Source organism: Manacus candei, unplaced genomic scaffold (genome assembly GCF_025592945.1).
Source record: "Manacus candei isolate 608988 ecotype Guabito, Panama unplaced genomic scaffold, ASM2559294v1 h1tg000014l, whole genome shotgun sequence".
Taxonomy (NCBI): Eukaryota; Metazoa; Chordata; class Aves; order Passeriformes; family Pipridae; genus Manacus; species Manacus candei.
In genome coordinates this window covers 1,963,479-1,986,565 of record NW_026138062.1, presented here as the reverse complement: position 1 = coordinate 1,986,565, position 23,087 = coordinate 1,963,479, and the positions used below count along the sequence as shown (strand labels likewise).

Genomic DNA, 23,087 nt, shown 5'->3' with positions numbered 1-23,087 from the left:
GGACCGCCACCTCCCTGCGACCGGCGCACACGCCACTGCCGGCGGCGGCGGCAGGGAGAGAGGGAGGGAGGGAAGGCACCTCCCCGCCGCCCTCTCCAGAGAAAGGTGAGCCCGAGCTGACCCGGAGAGCACCGGCCCCGCGCCACAGGCACCCCCGGCAGGGCGGGCACGGGGCGTCCCGCCGAGAGCGCGGGCGCCGCCGGAGGGCTCGCACCGAGGGTCGCCCTGGCCCCGCAAACTTGGGGGCGTCCCAGGCGCCCGGCGGGCGGTCCCGGGGAAGGAGCCGGCCTGGGAAGGCAGCGGCGGGCGCGGGGCAAGGCTGCGCCGGGAGTTCGACGGAAGCTCTGCCCCGCTCGCCGCTCCCCTTTTGTCCTGGCGGCGGCGGCGGCTCCGCCGTGGCGGGGGGGGGGGGGGGCCTGTCCCGGCTAGCCCTTAGCACCCCCCGGGCCGGTTCCGCCAGCGAGCGGGGCACGGGCGAGACCCCCCCTTCCCCTGCGCGGCGTTACCTGCGAGGACACGAATCCCGCCCGGCATCTCCCACCCGGGAGCGAAACTCTCGCGCCCGGCGAGCCCCGAGCGGAGCGGCCCGCGGGGGAGGGGCCGCGGCGGCCTCGCCTCCGGGAAACATCCCCGCCGCCCATTGGCTGCGGCCGCGGTGACGCGCGGCGGGCGGGGCCGGGGCGGGGCCGGGGCGGCACTGGCGGCGGGCGCGGGGCCCGTGCGGGTCCTTCCTCCGCCCTCTCAAACTCCGCGCCCCGCACAAAGGCGGGGGCCGGGCCACTCCCCGCGCCGCCTGTGCCGCCTCTCCGGGGCGCGCCGCCCTCTCTGCCGACAGGTCACTGTCCGCGCACCTGGCTGGCCGCGGGGCGGAGGGGTGGCCCGGGTGAACCGGGGTGTGCGGGGCTGCCCAGCGCGGGGGGCGCGGAATCGCGTGTTTCCATGCCCTGAGTCCCCCACTCCTCCCTCGAAGGCGAGGTTCCTGCGGAATCGCGTGTTTCCATGCCCCGAGTCCCCCACTCCTCCCTCGAAGGCGAGGTTCCTGCGGCGGCGGGCGTGCGCGAAGCGAGAATCCCCCGGAAAGCAGCTACAGAGCCAGTGGAGCCGAGCGGAGCGGGGCGGGGGTGGTGGTGGGGTCTTGTCGTGTTAGGGTCTCGCTGCCCAGAGGGAATAGTTGGGTGAGCTGGGCGCATTAGCAGAGGGTTCCAGCCTTTCTGTAAGGGGCCATTGTGCTGCGGACGGGGTTGTTGCAGGTGCTCCCCGCAGGACAGGTACTGTAAGGAGGCAACAAAAAGGCTGTATCAGGTGTACATAATTTTCACCACTGCGATTTCCTTGTAAAAGAAAGTGTGATTAAACACTGAACTGGTAATACCAAGTGCTTGGCAGAAGCTTCCCTGAAAAAAACCCCATTAAAATCTCTATATGCTGAAACTGGATGAGAAATCCTGGCTGTATGCCAGGCCGTGACATACGATTTGTAGTGGGAATTTTAAGATGTTTGCATTATCAAGTGTCAAATTAACAAAGTTATTTCCTGACTCCTTTGAGGCTTTAACTCTCCAGTGGCAGCACTGCTTTGGGAGTGCTTCAATGGCTGCCACTGCCTGACTTGTCAACTGACACCTGCTTTGGAACATCTGCTGCAACATGGGCGGCTCAGCTGCGTGTGAGGGAGTAGCTGAGCCAGCACAATCGCCAGGCTCGTATATTATTCAACTGTATATGTGAAGCTCCTGCTTTTAAGGTGGTAGGCTGTAACCTGTGCTTGCTTAACAGCTACCAGAAAGCATCTGAGATACTTCTCAACTGAGAAGTGGTGGAAAGCTGGCGACTTGCTGTCATCAAGCACGTGAAGCTCTGTTTACTGACTGTGAACTTCTGGTCCCTATGTTACGAGAGCAAAGACCTACAAACTGGTAAATTAAGCATTGTACTTTAAAATTATCTTGTCCATTCTGGCCTTGTCCCCAGCTCAGTGAGCTAAGTAGGCACAATCAGGAAGCTTTGTGTTTTATAATTTGCTATCATAAAATGATAGAGGTGAAAGATGTCTTTTTTACTTTTGGGTCGTTTAGCCTTATAAATGCAAGATAAAATGTGAGATAGTCAGGAAAAGCATGGTTCCTAGGTTTCTGCTACAATTCAAAGCATTGAGATTTATATCACTTCCTAAAAATAGCTGGTTTGCCATTCTAGTTCATGATGAGGAAGTAGTACTGGTTGATGTCCATTTCTTGACATTTCCTTACTGTTTCAACTTCCACTCCCCAAACTACAACAAATATGTATTAAAAAGTCAATTTCTTGTCAATAAGAATTCTCAAATTCAACAATCTTTCTGAGATCAAAATATTTATAGACTTTTTAATCTGTGTTTGCTAATGGAAGGGCCCCAAATCAGAGGAGAGATACCCAATTTAGAAAGAAATCCCTTAGTTAAGAAAGGCAGTCTATCATGTATTTTATGGTGTCTTCTATAATTTCTAATGAAATAAATGAAATTTCAGTTCAAGTCTAAATTTGCATGTATGTCATTTTTTTTAATTTAAACATATGTAAATACATGTAAGGTTCTGTGAATCAAGGTTGAGATTTGCCTCACCAGACTGTGACAATTGCTAGACTTGTACTAGTTGAGTCACTTTGACATTTCTGTGTTACATTTTGTTCTGTAGTGAGTTTTACTTTATCACATTTGCTGATGTGAATGGACCATTAGTAGAAATAAATATATCACATACTCATCTTGTAGTTCCTTTGCTCACATATCTTATACATCTGCACATCCTTGATCTATGCTTTATAACTAGAATTTCATTTGTTCAGTGTAAATCTGCTGATATCATCAGTTCTGGTCAAATATGTATATTTCCACACAGCCAGATGCACAGATGGTATAAATCACCTCATCACCACTTATGTCAATACAACAATAATGATTAACATTTCCTTGTGAATTAGTCAACATATGCAGAAGCCCCTCCTTCCCGTTATTTTCCATTTTGAAATAAGCCTTTTTCTTAGGGTTTTATTATCTTGCTTTTAATAATATAGCAGCTTTTATGATGACCTCCTGTTCTGTTTTAATTAACATGAAGAACTGCAGAGCAAATACCTGTTCTGGAGAGTTCCCTAGTTCCCTCAAAATCTGATTCAAATCAGCTACAGTTGCATAATTTATCTCCAGTCTGCTTCTTTGGAGGGTTATTATAGCACTTCAATTTGAAACAGTTCCTAAATACAATGCCGCTTTCTTTTTTTTTAATCTGCTATTTCTAGGAGGGTTATGTGTATGAAGTGAGTATCTCCTTGCTCTGTAGTTTTCTCAGCATGCTAAATTGATCTGCCTAAGTGGCTATTGCATCCTTGTTTTTAGCAGCCTGCCATTGCAGATCTGCACAAAGGCCAGGCTTTTCCTTGTAAGAAAGGAGTGTGCAAAAAATGTTGTATTTCAAGGGATCAGCATTTGCCAGTATCACAGTGACTTTGAAGAGAAGAGAATAAAATGTAGTAATGCGGGATTCAACCAAAACATTTCAGAAGCTTAAAAAAGCATTATACATGCAAAATATTTTCATAAATAATATGCATATTTGCATTTTTATTGTTAATAGGGTTTTGATGGTCTCTTCCTCTAGACAGCTGGTGCCCCAAGTAACTACTCTGCTATGAGACACTTTAAGTAGCAGAATGTCTTAGGTAGCTTGTTTTGTATGTAATGTATTGTATGTGTGTGTTGATATGCATACGTATACATATGTAGACAGGCAAACTCATATGCCTGTTGGAGTTCCAGTATTGATCAACCTTAAGTCATAAAACCAAGGAACAAATGAAACAGAAGTTAAACAAGATTGTTGCAACAAGACTCTAATGAATGGAGCTTGTTTCGTGTTTTTTTATGTCTCATATGCTTATACCTCCTTGCTTTACTAACTGCAGTTCTCCTTGTGACCCATATAAGACATCTTCATTAAGATCCCTTGATATTTCTCAGTTTGCTTTTTGTCTTGTTACCCGTTCCAGGTTCATTTTATACTATAACTGACTGGAGCTATGAATGTGTTCCCTGGTGAACAGCCTGCCCAGACTTCCTGGCCAGCCAACCACCATATAGAATTAGTGACAGCTCAGTCTCTCAGTGAAAGTGTCTATAGGATTGCTGTCATTTATGCATCCATTATGGGCTTTTTTATGGAACATGCAGGAACTGAACGTGCTTGAAGCTGCTGTACTTTGATAACTCTGGAATAAATGGAACAGAAGTTATCAGAAGAGGACTGACAGATAGACCCCACAACTTTAATTTTCCTTAGAATTGAGGTTTTCAGTGAAGTATTGAATCCATTGGCCCTGCTACTGTAGACATGTCCTTGCTCACTGGTTGAGAATGAGCAGGTCCATTGACCAACAATGACTGATATTTTGTTGCTACTAAAATGTTTAGGATAGATTTGAAGGATTATGGCTTGCAGTCTTAAATTATGTTAATTTATCCCCTAAATAGGTAAATAGGAAGTATACTTTAAAAAATTTAATTCTGAAAGTGAGAATTATGCTCTGCTATGCAGGTGGTTGTGGAATGTGTTCTTGCCAATATAAAATGAAAATGTAGCAGGTAAACCACTTCTGAATAACAAAGATTCTACTATTCTGTTGTTCTCTGAACCATAAGAATCCTCATCACTACTTCTCACTATAGTACTTTAGGCATAGTACAAACTATACTTTAGCTTTTATAGGAAAAATACAGAACCATCTATCAATAATCAACCTAAGCCTTTCAAGGAAATTACCAATGCATTTATGCCAATTCGTTGCAAGTTCAGCATTAATACTGAACTACTTCACTCTGTGCATCTGCCTAGGTTTTGTTACATTAGAGAAAATACACCCTCTCTTTGCCAGACATTGAAATTAAAATAACTGTCTATGCTTGACACAAAGAAACAGAAGATAAAAAAAATTAAAATTTAAATGGAAAGTGGAACTTTTAAATAATTTTCAAAACTACTCAAATTCCCTTCCTAAAATTATTTCAAGCTGTACAAGGAAAAGGTTGGAGACATAGTCAGAATGATTGCATGTGCTAACATTATGATTTAAGAATATTTCCAAGTTTTACATCTTAAAATTGTATTGTCCTAATGAAAAGGCTGTACAAGCATCTCTGCTGTCAGAATCAATTTGTAAATAGTCTTTTAACTACACATACACATACAAATATAAATAAAAATAGGCACTTCTAAAGACAGCTATATCTGTCTTAGTGTTAAATTGATTGAAACTTTATTGCACACTATATAAAGTTGTATGGGGCAATACATTAACAAATAAGGAAAATTATAATCTGCTGAAAAAATCCAACAGCATCTAAAGTAGCTTCTCTTGAAAAGCATCTGAAACCATGGTCAGAGCACCAGAAAAATTATTTGCCTTTCCTTGAATTACCTAATTTTAGCAAATTGGACCTTTGTTTTGCACTCACATAGTCATTTGCCTAAGTGAAATATGGTGCTGAATGTCATAAGTCAGTCAGATGATGTAATTTTTTACTGAGTGGTATGAAATGATGATGTGAGGTACAGGAAAGAATGAATTGGGACCTGTACATTTTAGTGCTATTTTTAACTTTTCGACTATGTGTCTAACCTTTTCTTTCTTTTTCACAGACCAGCTAACCTAACAATGGGTTCCATTGAATCCTGAAAGTTCATCCACATTTAAAGAACTCCATGACCATGGCCTATATTTAAAAAGTAGGAGGGAAAAAGGGATCTTTGAAGCTAACCCTAAAAGATAAGAGAACTCCAGGGAAATACATACCAGGAAACATTATAATATAATGAAAAAAAGAGAGAAATTAATAGTTCATGATTCATATGAACCCAGTTTATAATTCTTAAATCAAAAGCTTTATTGAAAGATCTTAAAACTGCATCAGTGTTTGATCATGGCAAGTAGCATGATCCAACAGCCATTAGATGACATCAGACTGCAGGCCAGGACATCAGACAGTAACGCTGCCATAAAATGCAGAAATTATTTTAAACTTTTCTGGTTACTTGTATTTGTGAAATTAATTTTTTATTCTTGCTAAAATAATTTTGTTTCATGCAGTTCTGGCTAGAAGCATGAGATATACAGTAATGCTTGCATTTTTAGTGTCTACCCAGGAAAGCACTGAGATATTTAAGACATATGAGTTACTGTGGAGTGTAGTTAGAGTGGCTACTTTTAGATAATTTCCAGCTGTGATTTGTAAACAACGTTTTTCTTTCTCCCCCTTCTTGCTCGGGGTAATTATGGCCTGTATAAGAAATTTAAGAAGGGATACTTTATCTTGTTTTCATCTAGGGTGCTTGGCAAATGAAAGCATCTCGCTTTAGAGGAGAAAAACCTGAGGAATAATGAGATAAAGTCATTTATCCATGCTTGCACAGTAATTCAGTGGGAAGAACAAGAAACAGAACCCAACAGAGCTTGTTATAACATAGCGTTTTCCTTGCTACGAGGAGCTCTGAGGTTTCAGAAAAACTTGAGTTGACAGAAGAAAGGTAAAACCCCAAGAGTTTCATAGGGCACAAACTGTGCTCTTCTGCTACTGCCCATCCAAGAGAGCTCCATCTCAGAAGAAATAGGACTGAGTTATTCAGTTAACCATTTATCTTCTAGAAGACTTCTTGTGCACTGGAAAGTAGAATTGATAGGACAATTCCTTGGGCGGGCTGCCGCAATTTGAATTCTGTGCCTCTCTCTCTGACCTTCTAACTAGGCAGAAAAAAACCAGTTCTTTTCTCTCTCCCCACCCTGACTTCAGATCTGTGGTTCCCAGACTTAAAGATTTTTACCCATTATATTTTCTGTGAGGAAGTTATTCAGAAAGATATCACAACCAACTTTGGAAGCCTGTTAATGTAGCTCTAAAACAGCCCCTTATTCATAAGTTAGTCTGACTAATACATTATCTGTTGAGCAGATACTGCCTTTGTACAGAGCCTGACACATTTTTCTTATTCTTCTGTTGCCTACTAGACCATAATTACTTTCTCCCCCCCCCCCCAGTAAGCTAGGGCCTGTGGATCAGACTCCCATTGTGATGGGTATTACACAAAAAACATAGGACAGATTTCCTGCCCCATTTCCTGCCCATTTGTACCCCACAATTTTACAACATTTAAGTTGGTAGAGCAGCATTTGAGTAATAACATTTGGTGGATCTTATAGGGAGTGAGGTGGGGCCATCCTTCCATTGGTGGTGTTCTTTTGCATGGACACGGGAAAACTATTTATGTGCTCTTCTGTTCTGATACTGCTACAGAGCTCATTAAATCTCCTTTCTGAAAGGAAGACCTGGGGGCTATTAATTACTCTGTTTTTCTGTATATAAAATGGGCAGAATGCTACTAATCTGTTGACAAGTCTGCATGAAGCTGTTCGACTGTGAAATAATACTGAAAATTTCATTTTCTCAGAGATACTGTCATCTCCTCATGTTTTTTTTTTTCCCTAAATAAGTTAGTAAAGCACTTCTCATTACCATGGAGACTAATATTTTATAGCAAAAATTGTAATTGCAAGCTAGTTTCAAGGCTGCAAGCAGATTTTCCAGAAATCAGGTCAATTGATGAAGTACCTGCACTCGATGTTGGCTACCGCAGTGCACGTGACTTTCATTCTGCGTCTTATTTACATTCCAAGCCCCAGGGCTCGGCTGCCAGCAAATCAATTGTGGGATTTTTGAGCTGTGCTAGGTTCTGCAATAGGATAATAAAGGAAAAATAACTTACTGAGGGTAAACTTGCTCGCACCTACTCCAAGGTACATCAGAGTATCAATGTGTGCACAGGCAGTGGCCGCAAAAGAGTTGATACCCCACAAGATCGTATGTGTTGGCTTACCCATAACAAGTTATTCTTGTAACCACAGCAAAAGATAGATGGCTCAGTACATCACAAATCAAGGCCTGCCTAATAATAAGCATCTCTTGCAATTATTAGCTTGATTTACTGAGAAAGAAAAAGAAACGAAAACCTTACTGCCTATTTTCTCACTCTTTTCTTAACACATCAAAAATAAAGTTAATAAATGTAAAAAAAAAAAAAAAGAAAAGACAAAAAGAAGAAGAAATGGCTCCAGTCTACAAATTGGAAGTAAAAATGCCAGCAATGCACTCCCGTCCAACTCCCTGAGGCAAATACATGGAGAGCTTTCAGCAAGTTTGTTTCTGAACTTTCTGTGGAAATCTTCAGGCAGAATTCAGAGACATAAGAGATTTCTTGACCACGTCTTGGTGGAAGGACATTTCTACTCTTGTGTCTCACTTTTGTATTTTTAGCCTTCCAAGTGAGTCAGAAACATCAAGAAATTGTTCCACAGATGCAGTGGCCTGCATGCTAGGAAATGATTGAACATAGCCCAGGCATTAGTTATTTTTATTACATATATCTGTGGCTTTAAAGAACACTTGACAACCCACATGCATTTGCAGCACGTACATGTTTTTTCAGTATCTGCTTGAGGACCCATTTCTGAAAAGTGCCAAGTGCTCTTAAATTTTATATGTTAAGTTCAGTGGCAGTAGTTGTATGAAAGCAGAATAACACTTTGGTGAGGAAGATTAGAGCCAGGTAGAAACTGTAGCCATAGCTAGTATTTACAGACATTAAAGGTGACAGTATGTATTTAAATACATTGACATTATCTTCCAAAGCTTCCTTTTCCAAATGCAATTAGTTTGAAAACCATTTTGCAAGATATCAGCTGTTTCTGAGCAAGCTTGCTGTGTTTCACAGGATCAAGCCCTAGTGGTGCCATGTCCCTGACCTCAAATGCCGGCAATCTGGTGTGTTACAAAGATGCAGTCCTGGACTCTCTTGACTAAATTATCCCTTGATCCAACACTACAGAGAAATGTCAGGAAATATGCTTGTGTAGCTTTAACAAACAAACATTTATGAAAGAGCAAATTAATCCAGAAGGAGAAATTTTCTGTTCCTACAAGACTTTTAGGGTGCTCGCTAACAGCAGAACTAAAGGCAAAGAGTCTAATACAAGACCACTAAACCCATTTGATGTAAAATAATAAGACAAGGATTTAACTGTGTTATTACTCTAAAGTTCTGGATTTCATGACAGATGATACTGGAACTCCATATTCTGAAAATGTACTCTAAAATATTTTACTTTATTTGTGTGTTTTATTAGCATATCACATTGTCTGAAATACTGGGCAGTAGTCAACAAATTGCATACTAAAACATGAATAAGAGTTCTATCTCCTCTATTTTGTGAACAAGAGAAAAAGGAAAAGTAGAAGGCGAAAAAAATTAAGACCCAAGACAGTAATAATAGCAGACAATAATTCCAACTGTGTTGTCCCAGAAAAATTCTATAACATGAATTTTAAAGCATTTGCTTTCATGCAGTTGTGTTCCCCTAAATATGTGGCAAAAGAGTTATGTTTGTTGACTGCCATAATAATAAATTTTTTTGTGCAAATCCCTTGTGCTCATGTCATTGATTTTATAATTCCTTCAGGAACCATTATTTTATGTTTAGGTTCACCAAGCCTCATTCTGGAATGGTGCATCATGATCTGTATCAAATCCTTTAAGTAGTACATTAGAGCTGGTTCAAACATTATAAGATTTATTTTAGGCATTTGTCCACCTTGGGAATTAAAAAAAAAAGTCAACTTTGAGAAAGAATTTCTAAAATATTTTTTAAAAGGCTGCAGGCTTCTTCTGAATGGTAGATAGAAAAGGATTTGTTAAGACTGTAGTGTCAAAACATACTGATATGGTTGTATCAGTGGCTGTCCATTCTGTTGTACCCTCAACAGTTTTGGAAAAGGGATTTCAGCTTCTTGAGCAGCAAAGCTTCTGGCACCATTCATTTGCACTATCTTCACACATCATTGCACCAATCTTAACACTGAGAGATGAGCAATAAAATCCGTAGTTTCAACTTGATTTCTATCAGTGCAGGACTACCCTTTCCTGCTTATGGTTGTCCAATGAGGAAGGGAAAAGAAAGACATGGATGAAGGGAGGAGGTTTTTTCCAATGGCTAACTTTCCTCTTGCTCTAAATTTCCATATGTGCCTATGAGTAGAGACTAATGAGACTAACCTTATTAGGCTATTGTGAATTCCCACCAAAACCTAAAAACTAATTTTCTGAATCCTATGCAAATAACATGCCTCTAGGCCATCTACTTTTATTACCACCTTTATTTGATTTATTTTGCTGTTGAAAGGATGTTGAGATCTCACATTAAGCCATCTGTCAAATTCAAAAGTTGTTTCTCATAAGAAAGGATATTTTTTGCATATTACATCTAACTATTTTTACTTTTGGCTCAGGTAATTTAACTAGTTAAATAAACAAACTACCAAATAAAGTGTACCTATTTCTCTAATAAGCAGCAAAGAAAAACACATATGAATATTATTGTTAAGAGTGATATTCTAAATCTTTAAATGCAAAAGCAACAGTAACAGTTTGTTACAAAAACAGCTAGTTGAGGAGCTGCTTTCTGCAGGTAAATCTAGATCTTGTAGGCAGATATATGATCCATTTACGCATTCTAGGCTCTTCCCAAGAGGGCACTGCTGTCACTTCATGCAAGTTTTGGTTCAGGTGAGATCTAGTGCATCAAGAACAGCAACTGTATGCTGGGCTGCGTAAAAAAAAAATTGACCAGCACTTCGAGGGAGGTAGTTCCCTCTATTCCACTCTCATGAGAGCTCTGTGTTGAACTCTGAGGCCCCCAGGATAAGGATGATGTAGACCTGTTGGAGTGAGTCCAGGGGAGAGTCACGAAGATGATCAGAAGGTTGGAGCATCTCTCCGATGAGGGCAGGTTCAGGGAGTTGGGGTTTAGCAGGAGAAAAGAAGGCTCCAGGGAGACCTTAGAGCAGCCTTCCAGTGCCTAAAAGCTGACAGGAAAGCTGGAGAGGGACTTTTTACAAGGACATATAGTGAAAGGACAAGGGGGAATGGCTTTAAACTGAAAGATGGTAGGTTTAGGTTAGATATTAGGAAGAAATTCTTCACCGTGAGAGTGATGAGACACTGGAACAGGTTACCCAGGGAAGCTGTATCTGTCCCACCCCTGGAAGTGCTCAAGGTGAGGTTGGATGGGGCTTTGAGCAACCAGGTCTTGTGGAAGGTTTCCCTGCCCATGGCAGGCGGGCGAAAACTAGGTGATCTTTAAGGTTGCTTCCAACTCAAACCATTCTGTGATTCTATGACTCTATGAAAATTGCCTGCTTTACATGTGTACACCAACTTCATTTTTGTTGTTGATGAATCTCAGGTTTTGAAAGAAGATCTTGTTTTGCCTGCTAAAACTGTAACAAATTATTTATTATTCATTTTTAAACATGGGAAAGCCTAATCATTTTGAATTCATTCAATATCGTTTGACAATATGTGTTACTAGTAATAATTATGTCATATCTTAGCAAGAAAAGAGTTCTTATAGGAGGTCCCCAAGAGTCACTTAAGAGAAAGACTATCAAGATCAGCTGGAAGACTTGAGGAAATCCTTATCGCTATGAATAGGATTGGATAAGGAATCATCAATAGGTCAGAATAGATGAAGTGTATGAAAATATATGTATGTGTGTAGACATATGTATACATAAATATGCACAGACATACACACACAGAGAAATATGTATGTGTGTGTATACATACATACATACATATCTATCTATGTATTATACATATATGTATATGAGTGAGTGAGTGAGTGTAATGACTGCTCAAAATAGCTCTGGAAACATGCTTGGAGGGGAATACAAGCAGCTTTTTAACCATGTTCTGATAACTTCATTGTTTTTTGAGCATTGATCATACTGCTGTTCTTTTCTGTTATATTGATGCTGCAGCTTTTGTGACTTTGGCAGTAGAAATTTTAAACTGCTTCATTGCAAGAGAGTGGAAGTTTTGTGGTTCTCAGAACTCAAGTCTGTTACGCAACTGACTGTAATTTCAGAGGACTGATTCAGCTGAAAATCTTCTGCAGTGGAGATAGTGCTTGTTAGTGTAACAGGAGGTCAGAACTGTGACTGGACAGAGCAGCAAAACACTTTTATGCACAGTAAGTGTATTCTTAAGGCTGCATCAATTTTTAATTCTGTTAAGCTTTCAGTTTAGAAGAAGTTCTTCAGTAGACAGAAGAAGTGCTTTCATAGAACTCCAGGAGGGCTAGGGGAACTTATGCACAAATGTATGAAATGCCAGAGAGTAGTTTTAACTGGCTGATGTCAGAAGCAAATTTGAGTAAGGAATCATGACTGGATTTCTCTTTGTATATACATGTGTTTGGTCCATATACAATGTATTTTGTTAGAAAAACAAAAAGCAAAGTTGAGGCAAATACTGCTCCATCTGAAAACAGTCATACATTCCTTTGGACTTTCAGTGGGCTGAGATTTTCAAAGACAGCTTTGATAAACTAAATACAGAGGAAAGACTTGCCATATTTGACTTCTGATGAAAACATGTAGGAGATACATTTGTTATTGAACCAGCTAGCAAAGAAGCTATTTTTGACAAATACATTTAAGTATGGTACATATGCAAAGTATTTATGTGCCTTGTCCCAAAAGATAACCCAGTAATTTTTAGGGATAAACAAAATGTCCAGCCACCCACTAGATGGTGGCAAGGAGCATAGTTAGGTAAAATTGTATTTACAGCAGTGTATGTATTATCTTCTTAGTAGCAGAATCATATTGATCTGCCACCAGATTCTCCCCCATAGGTGGATGTTAGAGCCAATCCTGATGAATAATAGGGAAGTGTTCATAATGGTGATCTGGGATAATAGATTTGCCTAGTTAGCCATGCTGTAGTGAAGCAAGAAAGAGAATAGTCAGGGTGGGTAGGGGGTGCTAAATGGTACAAACAGTTCTACAGTTGAGATAACTCCAGCAACAAAATTATTTCCCTATGGTAGCTGTGTTGGAGAGCTCCAAAAGTGCACTCATATCTTCAAAAAGATATGTGACACCAAATGTGGCAGCAAATGTTTCTTTTTCCTAAGAAGGAGAGTGATCCTGGTGAATTAGAATATCAAAACAAAAGCTATGTGACAGCTGAAGTACCTGCCTGTGCCTTCCCTCTTGCTGACTTTGCTGCATTTCATTAGTTCTCCTCAGCAGTGGCCGGTGAGGGGCCTTATAGACACACAATCAGAACCATCAGCGGTGAATCCAAACTAACTCTTTCCTAGAAGGCATTATGCATAGCATATATAGAACACCATGTTCCTCCTTGGTTGCCATAGGGGTGGTGATATTTAGGGAAGCAGTAAGCAGGAAGCAATCTGTACCTGACTCTGAAAAGGTAATGCTGAACACAGAAGACACTTTTACTGTCTACGTGCCCCATTACGTGCCCCATTATAAAAACAAGACAGCTACCATAAGGGGATTCTTATATTCTGTATCTGCTGCAAAGAGCTGGTTTGTATACAACACTGACGGGTTTGGTTGCCCGAACACAGCTACAGAAGCACTAAGGGATCAAGCAGAATTTAACACCAGAATTTTGCTTGCACTTATGAATAGAATGGGGATACTCTCGCCCCCTCAACCCCCCCCAGCATGGTAGATGGATCATAAATAACAAAACAGCATACAAAAGCTGCCCAAGAGTTAAAGTATGTGCTATTGCATTTGAAGACTGGCTGCTGCAACCAATGGCAGAGGTTGAATACAAGCCAAGTCAGTCTCATATTGTTTAAGGGAAAGGATGTGCATTGGTGGAAGATTTTTTTGTATAGTCTACAGGAATAGTAAAATACACAGTAAGTGAATACAAGGAAATATATTGTGCATGAAAGTACTTTACCTTAACCCTAAACAAAATGTTTGCTCAAGGTTCCTGATTTTGATTCAATAGAAATGACCACAGTAAGCTTTTAGGTGTCTTTATAGACATGCAAAATTTCCTCATCACTTCAAAAAATGTGGAAAAGCAAGCTGTCTGAGAATGGTACTTTCTCACTACCAAGTGATTAATTGAATAAATGAGTTTAGTCATGAAAGAAGGGAGAGCACTTTGGAGGGAGAAAGAGCAGTGGAAGACCATGTAACAAAGAGGGGAGGATTCTTGTGATTCCACTTTAGATATTTGCAGTGCAGCCTGAGTCCTCATCTCTCCAGTGAGTGACTAATAGAACAGCTGGGTACTACCCTCCTACCACAGACACATATGATGTGGAGCTGAGTGTGATTTCACCACTTATCCCCTTATAGGGTGCTGGGTAGAGCAGTGTCCTGTCTTCTTCAATCTCATGTTGCAAACTGCATCTTTAATCTGGATGATAGCCACTTAACATTGCACATCCTGACCTTCTTGCTAGTGTAGAGATTTCATATTTACCCCAAATTTACAGAATGGCTCTTTTTTTTTGGTAGAATCACCTTCCAGCATTGCACAATACCTGCCATGTAAATTTAGTCTGCTGTAGTCTGTCTGCTTAATGATTTAAATACCTTGCTACACAGTAGATGCTAACAGAGTGCCCCTGTTACAGGCCTTATAGTACCAAGCTTACACAGAAATGACCACACCTGATTGAAAAAAAAATCTTATTTTTCTTTAAATAGTTTTTAAACCACCAGTTATACACAGGGCAAGCAAATAAAAGGCTTCATAGATTCTGTCTGGGACACTGTATGTTCAAGGCTCTTGTGATGTTTTTTCCTAGCACACAATTCAACACATTAAAAAAAGGCTGTATTAACAGCAATCTGGAAAATGGTGTCCAGACCGTTTATTGTGCTCTAAATTTAAGAGTAAGGCACCCTACATCTCCAAAAAAAAAAAAAAAAGGAGAGAGAAATAGAAAAGAGCAAGTGCTTGTTTGTTCTTATCAGCAACAGAAATGTGATTTTGACACTGTATTGAGTGAAGAAGGACCATGTTGGGCTTTCAACCAGACCATGTCTTCTGAATGACCCTTCAGGTAAATTTATGTTGCTGACTCTCAAGTGTATAGCATCATGTTAAACAAGTCACAGTGCGATTATCCTTAAGGTTACAGAGGAGACCAAGCTGGAAGTTTGCTATTGCTCTTCTTTAAGGTGAGGCCTGATGTAGATCTAAATATTCCTTTCATATCTGTTTTCAAACTCCAAAGATTTTTCTGGTTATCAACAGGCTATGTCGAGTGAGTACTTCTCTGAATATGCTGTATCTTTGGCAAAGATTGCACCCCCTTATGAAGTTCCTGCTTAAAAATATTCTCCTGAGTGTCTCAGAATTTACAATTTCTCAAGGCAAGCAGTGCCACTCTGAAAATGATAGTATCTTTTCAGATTGGTAGAATTGCAGACTCTTGCAGTGCATAAAGTGTCCAGTTAATTCCTTTTCTTCCTTGCTGGAACTACTCCTGAAGATATGGAATAGAATTTTGAATGGGATTTATATCACTCCTTCCAAGAAGACCATCAGAAGACAGTGGTAAATTTACATCACTTGAAGTGAGGTTAATATAGCTGATCACATGTAGCTTTGTATCTACATCTGAGCTTCTTGTTCTGGGCTTGTTTATAGTCAACAAAAAGAAAAATAGGCACCCCTACATCCCTAGACTTATTTTAGAAGTTTGTGTAAATATAAGGCAAATCCGAATATAACAAGGTCTGTCTCCTTTAATACTAGAAACTATGTGCCATTTCTTGGTCTTGAGATCCTCCCAAAGAGAATTCCAGGAGCCAGGCCCTGGGAAAAAATCTCTCAGTACAATAATTTTTTTTAATTTTTCTTCAAATCTTAAATACATGATACAAAACAATAATAAAGAATAGTGAAACACAGATAGTACATTAAGAATTCATATCTTCAATAACATGAAATACATTAACAATTATTATTACAGTAATAACCAAGGGAGAAAAAACAAATGAAAAGAATAGAATTTTGAATTAAAAATGTACAGTTTACCCAACATAGTGTTATTAGGTAGTTAACCTATTTTGGATTAACTTTACCTAATTTACCTAAGTTTAAAGATAAAGAAGGACTTGAGAGAGTCTGCAGATGGAAACCACACCATGAGCATTGACTCAATAGCAAAGTACTGCTGCTAAGCATAATTCTTCTTTTATTACTCTGACTCTGATATAAAATCAGCTTAATATATGTAATAATATTAAAAATGCTAAATTACATTAGTCTATAAAAGGTAGATGAGTGAATTACTGATAATACAAAACTGTCTCACTCTTACATGAGGTAAATGTTAAAAAGCCCATTTGTGAATGAGCTGGCTTCTCTGTTTTTGCTCATAGGAAGCTCTGACACATTTCTTGAATGTGAGTGTTTTCACAACCAATGTTTTCTGGTCATCTACTTTCCCATATAAAATTTTCACCCATGTATTTTTTAAAGAGGCTCTTATATTATTGACCCATAATATTTAATAAACTAGGGTCTGATATATGAATTAAGATTTATTGGTGGGTCTACAGAAGCCTCTAGATGCTACACTTCATACCTGCCATCTATTTATGTAGTGCTTCTGAATAAAACCACAGATCCAAAGCCTTGAGGGCCGTTGGGGCTGGTCGAATGGGGAAAGAAATCCAAAAGAACTCCATATTGTTTCCAAATTTACAGTTTAGTCTCATTTCTCATTTTAACACCAATTATAAACATGCTCTTGAAGATCACTTACTTTTCATCTCAAACCCATGTCCAAACTCCTGTGGATAATTTCAGCTACCTTATTCTTGTAATCCAGCACTGGTCTAAAATCCATTGGCTTCATGAGGAGCTTTTCAGCTGACTTTCAAACGAGCTCTGGATCAGGTCCTCACCATATATGGATCAAATACAGGGTAAAACAGTTTCCTAGGATGTTCTCTGTCAGGATTCTCTGTTTACCATTACATTTTATAATGATAACCTCTTCAGCTTTTCTTGCAAAAATTGCTTCAGATCATTTGAAAGACCTTTTTCTCTTGTTAATAAAAACAGATTTAAATTATCTCTTGAAATCTGGCCTGCTGTTCCCAGCTCAAAAATATGCTATTACATTATGCATGATTTTTGACTCTTCAGAGCATGAAAAAAACCACCCTGTTTTATGATTATAATGTTATACTAAATGTTTACACTTTATTATTTCTGATAAATATGGCAATCTAGCGATGAATGTGTGTTGTTATTAAGGACACCTATTTGGTATTAATAAAGTCAAATTGAAATTAATTTACTAAGCATCAGAGAAATAATTTTGGAGTGCATTTGTTTGCAAAGAGGCTTCACAATATAGAGGAGCTGGGGAGCAGAGGTTGCTTACTGATCTGGGATCATGTGTTTCTGATTAGTTTTACAGTCTTCCCCTCTCATGTTTACAGATTTCAATAACTATTATGATTCACTGGATATTAAATGAATGCTTAACTGTGTTTATTACCTTTACTTGTTATTTGAATTTTGATTCTAAAGACACACAACTGAAGAGTTATATATATGAACAGTGTATCCTTTCAAAACGTATTTAGTCATGAATCTCCTGTGTTCCAAGCTTCAAGCATTGGTTGGGCTTAACTTTTAGGTAATTCAGCACTTTACTAGAAAATGTAAAATATAAGCATAAAGAAGACCAATATTATCTAGTACATAATTACAAATAAATAAATATGTAATATTAAATTAAAAAAATAAAATACAGATCAAAATGAATGAGCAGAAAATCTGCTTTGCAGATCAAAGAAAAACACATGAGCTTAATTTATTCAGGGTGAAAATATTGATCAACAACACACCTAATAGTGTAACATCAAGAGTATGCAAGATAAAATTATGATCGAAAGAATAGTCTATGACATAAAGATAAAAGTAAATTGTATAAATTGCAATAAGTTTTGCCAAGTGAGGTTTATGCCTGAATTATTTTTTTGGATAGCAGATTTTATAAAGCAGAGATCAAATTTGTTTGGTCACGAATGATGGGATTAATGTGACTAAATGCACATATCTGCTCTGGAGACCTTTATTTCTGAACTAGTCACCTCATGCTCCCTTTTTTAGCAATGCTAAAAAATAGTTCCTTTTAGGGTATGATTCATCCCATCCTGAAATAAATATCTAAAATAAGTCAGATGAATCACTATGAGTGCTTATTTCTCTCTATTGACTGTAAAGTCAGCCAGGGATCATTAGCTCAGATGTAGATGACCACCCTGAAGACATCTGAAGTTAAATGGAAATAATCCCACTGAGACAGACTAATTTATGAATAAAGCATCTGAAATGATGCCTTTAGGAAGTGCTCATTAATAAGACAGAGGTGCAAACTTTGACATAGTTAGGGGGTTGTTTAAAGTGAAGATGAAAATGAGCAATGTTGAAAAAAATATTTAATGGGTGGAAGGGAACTACTACTAGAACCATTTCTCATGAATCAGCCTTGGAGTGGCTCTTAGTATTTTCTTTAATGATTTTGGCATGAGAAGTAGGTTTGAACTAATGATATCTAATATGGAACTAGGTCACACTTGATATGGAAGAGAACTAGGATACAGGAAAAATTAGATAAGCTTGAGAACAGAACAGTGGGAATGAGATGAAATTTAATACAAAAGAGTACAAATATTTTTGAAAAATCTGAAAACTTTGCCTAGGTGCCTAAAGTGTATTTTGAAAGAACATTGATGTCTAATTTCAAAAGGAAAATTATAAAAAATTAATATATTCAATCATCTCTATGACTAAAAAGCAATGGAACTTCCAGATTTCTACTGATAATTAATTTTGTACCTAAAGTTTTTCTATTCTGCATTGTTAAGAATACTGCTGCTGTGGCTGAACTGAACATTTGGGAAGTTATTCCCTGCCTAGACTTCTTTGGGAGTCTAAGGTCCCTGAAGACTGCAGTGTTTCTAAGCATTTTCTCATTAACAAATGAACAGTATTGCCACGTTTCGAAGTCGTCGGATAGAAGCAGATAGACAAGCCTATTTTCTGGTCAATGACATAGCTGCTCGCATGCCTGAGAGGAATGCGACACAACCCGTGCAGAAATTAACCATCTGGTTATGAGAAAGGCACTCTTCATTATTCAGGGGCATCAAAGAATTCAACAGTCAGAGATGCTAAAAGGATATGCTAGGAATGTCTAGCTTTCCAGCGTTGTTTTTTGGCAAGGAAACAGAGGACCTAAGTCTGGCTCTAAGTTTTGTTGTTCTTTTTTAATCATGACTGCTTTGCTCAGGGAAGTGCTGACAGGAACCCAGATGACCGTGATTCCATTTCAGTGGTAAGGCCACTTGATTACTCCCTATTATTTGCTTGAACTGTGGCCCACCTGTACTAAGAGATAAGGGATTAAAGTTCCCTTCTGCCAGTAGACCTGAACCCTGATCACTGTGGGGAATAATGAAACTCAAGTGTCCTACTGACCTGGTAAATGCTCTAATAATTAATCTGTTCCTGAGCTCAGGCAAATTGTTTCATAAGCATCTTTTCAATCTGACAGGACAACGACAGTCATCTGTTGAAATGTTGCCCGGAGGCTGTAGATGTCCCATCCCTAGACACATTCAAGGTCAGGTTGGACAGGGCTCTGAGCAACCTAAACTACTTGAAGATGTCCCTGCTCATGGAACTAGAGGACTTTTAAATGTGCCTTCCATCCCAAAACATTCTATGATTCTATAAATACAGAAGTCCTCATCTGAATAGTTGCCTAGAAAATATATATAGGAAAGCCAATAATGTGATTTGTGACTTAGTTGATCTCATAATCAATACCTAAAAGTAGACAAATTAATCTTTCTGGGAGTTCTCACATCTCTCCTTTGAGTATAAATGGAGCCTAACTATCTCATCAACATGTAGATTTTACAGGTAAGGTCTCTAGTGCAAAAGATGAATTCCTTTCACATTGGATCATGTATGTCCATTCAAAACTCAAGTTCTTCAAAATTTCCCATTCCTTTCATGTGACACTGCTCATGGTGCAGTTCAGATTTTGCTCCATTCAGTGAATTGGCTATTGAAAGCTCATATATACCTTTTCTATAGACTGCAGGCACATGATCTGGCATTTTTGAGCTCAGTCTTAAATTTTGTGGATAATTTCTAGGTGATGGAGTGTTGAATATCACATTGCTTAATAAAAATGAGCTACCAGGTTCTCCCAGCACTTTTGAAATACAGGGATCTAGTAACTAGAAACTCAGTCCTGGTGAGAGTTCAGCCAACAGCAAATGGTGAATATTCTGTACTAGTACATGGCATCCTGTTTTGTACATGGCATAGAGGAAAAAGTGCAGACATCTGAATCTCAGTTCCTTTGCAAAACTTTCATTCCTGCTTCTCAGAAGAGAAGAATACTACTTTAATTTACAGATTCTTGACATGAAGCATCAGCTTCAAATTGATGTGCTAGCATTTGTACCCCAAAGGTTAATTGGGAGGAAACTAACCTTTTCTTTTTCCACATCAGATTCTGATTTCTTAAGCCCCATTCTTTGTCATAATCTCTTCAGCGTCAGAACTCACCTTCTCGATCAGTCACCTGCAGGCAGTAGGGCAATGATTTTGTTGTATGATGAGTTATGAGGGTGAACAAGGAATAACTTGTTTTGTATGGCTTGTATTTCAGACAGTTCTGAAGGCTGAAAATAACCCAAGAGAGCACACAAAACCTGATGGCTCTGGTGTTAAAACAAAACAAAACAATTCTTTAACAAATTTAAAAGCAAGTGAAACAAAGCCAGTACAGGGTGGATGATAATTTATGTGCCTGTCTGGCTGATGATTCATACTCATACCTGCTGGCTATATATTTTGGAGAAGAATTTAGAATACCTCAAGCTATTTTCCTTCTTTTGCTCACTTCTCATCTGTATCACCAAACGTCTCTACTGTGTGTTTTGGTTCTGAGGAGGAGGGGATTATGTATCTCTATGTGAATGCCTTGGATGGAGTCCAGCTGCAAGAATAGGAGTAGATTATATTTAATGCCATTTTCTTGTTCTTTTTAACTCCACGTCTCCTGACATTGTTACACCAGATTTCAGGGATGCTGTCTGCCTTTCCTATGATATTACAATGAAAGTTCAGTTAAACTTTTTTTTTCTCCACTGTAATTTGCAATTTGCTTTCCTTCTCACAATTCATCAGTTTTTCAGCAAGGTTTAGGTAAAAATTTTAACATATTTTGTTACTTCTATCAGGCCCTTTGCAATGCCAGCTATTCCCATGAATTCTGAAAATTTGGACTGTTTCCAGAAGAATGGACTGAAGTATTGAAGAATGAAATGAATGAAGAATGAAACATAATTTTTCATTTTACATTGCTACACTGACCACAACTGGTATGCTCTCACCTTTTCTGTGGCAGCTGCTCTTCACTGCCCTGAGCCATAGACCTCAAGCTGATAGAGGGAACTGAACTTGCATAAGAAGGTGCAGACACAAGCTGCCTACTGCTATCATTAACTGCAGGGGAAGGAGGTGCTCCTGGCTGCGGGCAGCAGATGTTCATGAAGTTACTGCCGAAACAGTGTTTGGGGAAACTATACGTGTGTTACTTGGCTCCAGAGTATTAGTGAATCTAATAGGTTGCCCACTTTTCACTCAATACAGTGACATACAATGAAATGGAAGATGAGACTGTTCAGTCCCAAAGTCCAGCAGAGAATAAAGATCTAGGAATGATTTCCCAGACCTGTCAGTTGTGCATCTTGTGCAAAAGCTGAATGGAAATTATTCCAAGATAGTGTGGTGCATGTATAATGCGTGGGAAAAACTCTAAAGTGATAACATGTATGTAAGAATAACTATTTGTTCTCTGGTAAAGAAGAGTGTCCTTTTTCTCCTCCCCTAGGCTCACTATATAACTTCTTACTCTTAAGAACACTTGGCAATCCCAACCACATTTTATCCAGGTATTGAAGAAATTGCTCTGGATCTGTTCTTTTATTCACATGTGGCATATCAGAATAGAAAGTTGTAACTTGTTTAAGATCTTCTATCAAAATGCTTTTAAAGTGTACTTGGAAGTAAAAGGTTCCATTTGGTTTCACTTTTTTAACACCACTATTAAATCTAAAACTAGTATAAAACTAAATTGGTTGGGCTGTAATATTTAAACTGGTAATAAAAGCTGGAAAATTCAGATTTTTGAATGCCCAGGGTGAATACTCCAGAAGCTTCCAAGCACCAGCTAACCTTATGTAACAGCTCTGGTGATTTATTGTGTCTTCTGAAGGAAAAAACCTTTCCATTAAAAGCTGAATAAATAAAAATAAATAAAATTTTAAATCTCCAGCATATTTTGTTAATATCAAAGAAGGCATAGTTTAAGAGTGACATAAAGGAAATTCACCATCCTTTTCTTGCTTCTGTCTCTGTCCCTTAAATGACATCATATCCCTCCTTAGTAGAGCCTCGTGAGGACACTGGATGTACTTTTTTACTCAGCAGTCAGTTTAGACATCAGTCAAAGGATTTTTCCTTGAGTTTTGTAACATTTGTCTGATGGTAGTCATTATCAGGACAACAGCACCAAAATAAATGTCATCCTAGGGGAGATATTGCCTATCTGAAAAGCCACAGCCTTTTTGAAGTTGCCATAGGAGATTTCTTCTAAAATACACGTCACATTTCTTTCAGCTGTGGTCACTTGGAACTGAACCAGAGCTGCAGCAATCTCTCAGTAGTGTAAAATATCTGAACGCTCATTTAGTAACAATTCTGTGCTTCATACATGGTGAAATTAGAAAAATGTGTTCCAAATAAAGAAACATGCTTTGTTTGCATTCGGAGGTATTGTGTGTAAGCAGGGAGGGAGGGAGTTTCTGCATTAATTCAGAAGAAAGGTGAAATTTATTTTGCCCAATGTAAGCCATTGTTGCTGTGGAATTTTGGTGCTGAAAAAATCTCCAGAGCAGTTAATTAGGGGTGAGATAAGAAAGGGTTTATTTGCCAAGGCAGTAGATGTTACACGACGCGCGCAGGCTGTACCTGAGAGGTTACATTTTATAATACCATCCATCCAATCCCAGATGTGTCCACCCTGTGGCCTTTACTCTGATCCGCCCCGGG

The 23,087-nt window shown here is 39.2% G+C and overlaps 1 protein-coding gene and 1 long non-coding RNA gene across 5 annotated transcripts in view; one reads left to right on the top strand and one right to left on the bottom strand.

Annotated features, from left to right (window-relative positions):
• The window catches only part of TMTC4 (transmembrane O-mannosyltransferase targeting cadherins 4), a 59,915-nt gene extending 59,276 nt beyond the window's left edge, over window positions 1-639 (bottom strand). For all 4 annotated transcript variants that reach the window (XM_051780608.1, XM_051780605.1, XM_051780606.1 and 1 more), the window contains exon 1: window positions 507-639. The gene's annotated coding sequence lies outside the window, so the exon portion shown is untranslated. The remainder of the gene's footprint in view (window positions 1-506) is intronic.
• LOC127468003 (uncharacterized) lies at window positions 77-21,697 on the top strand. Its single transcript, XR_007903387.1, has 3 exons — window positions 77-105; window positions 1,777-1,916; window positions 21,215-21,697. It is a non-coding gene; the product is annotated as an uncharacterized LOC127468003 (long non-coding RNA).
• The last annotated feature ends 1,390 nt before the right edge of the window (window positions 21,698-23,087 follow it).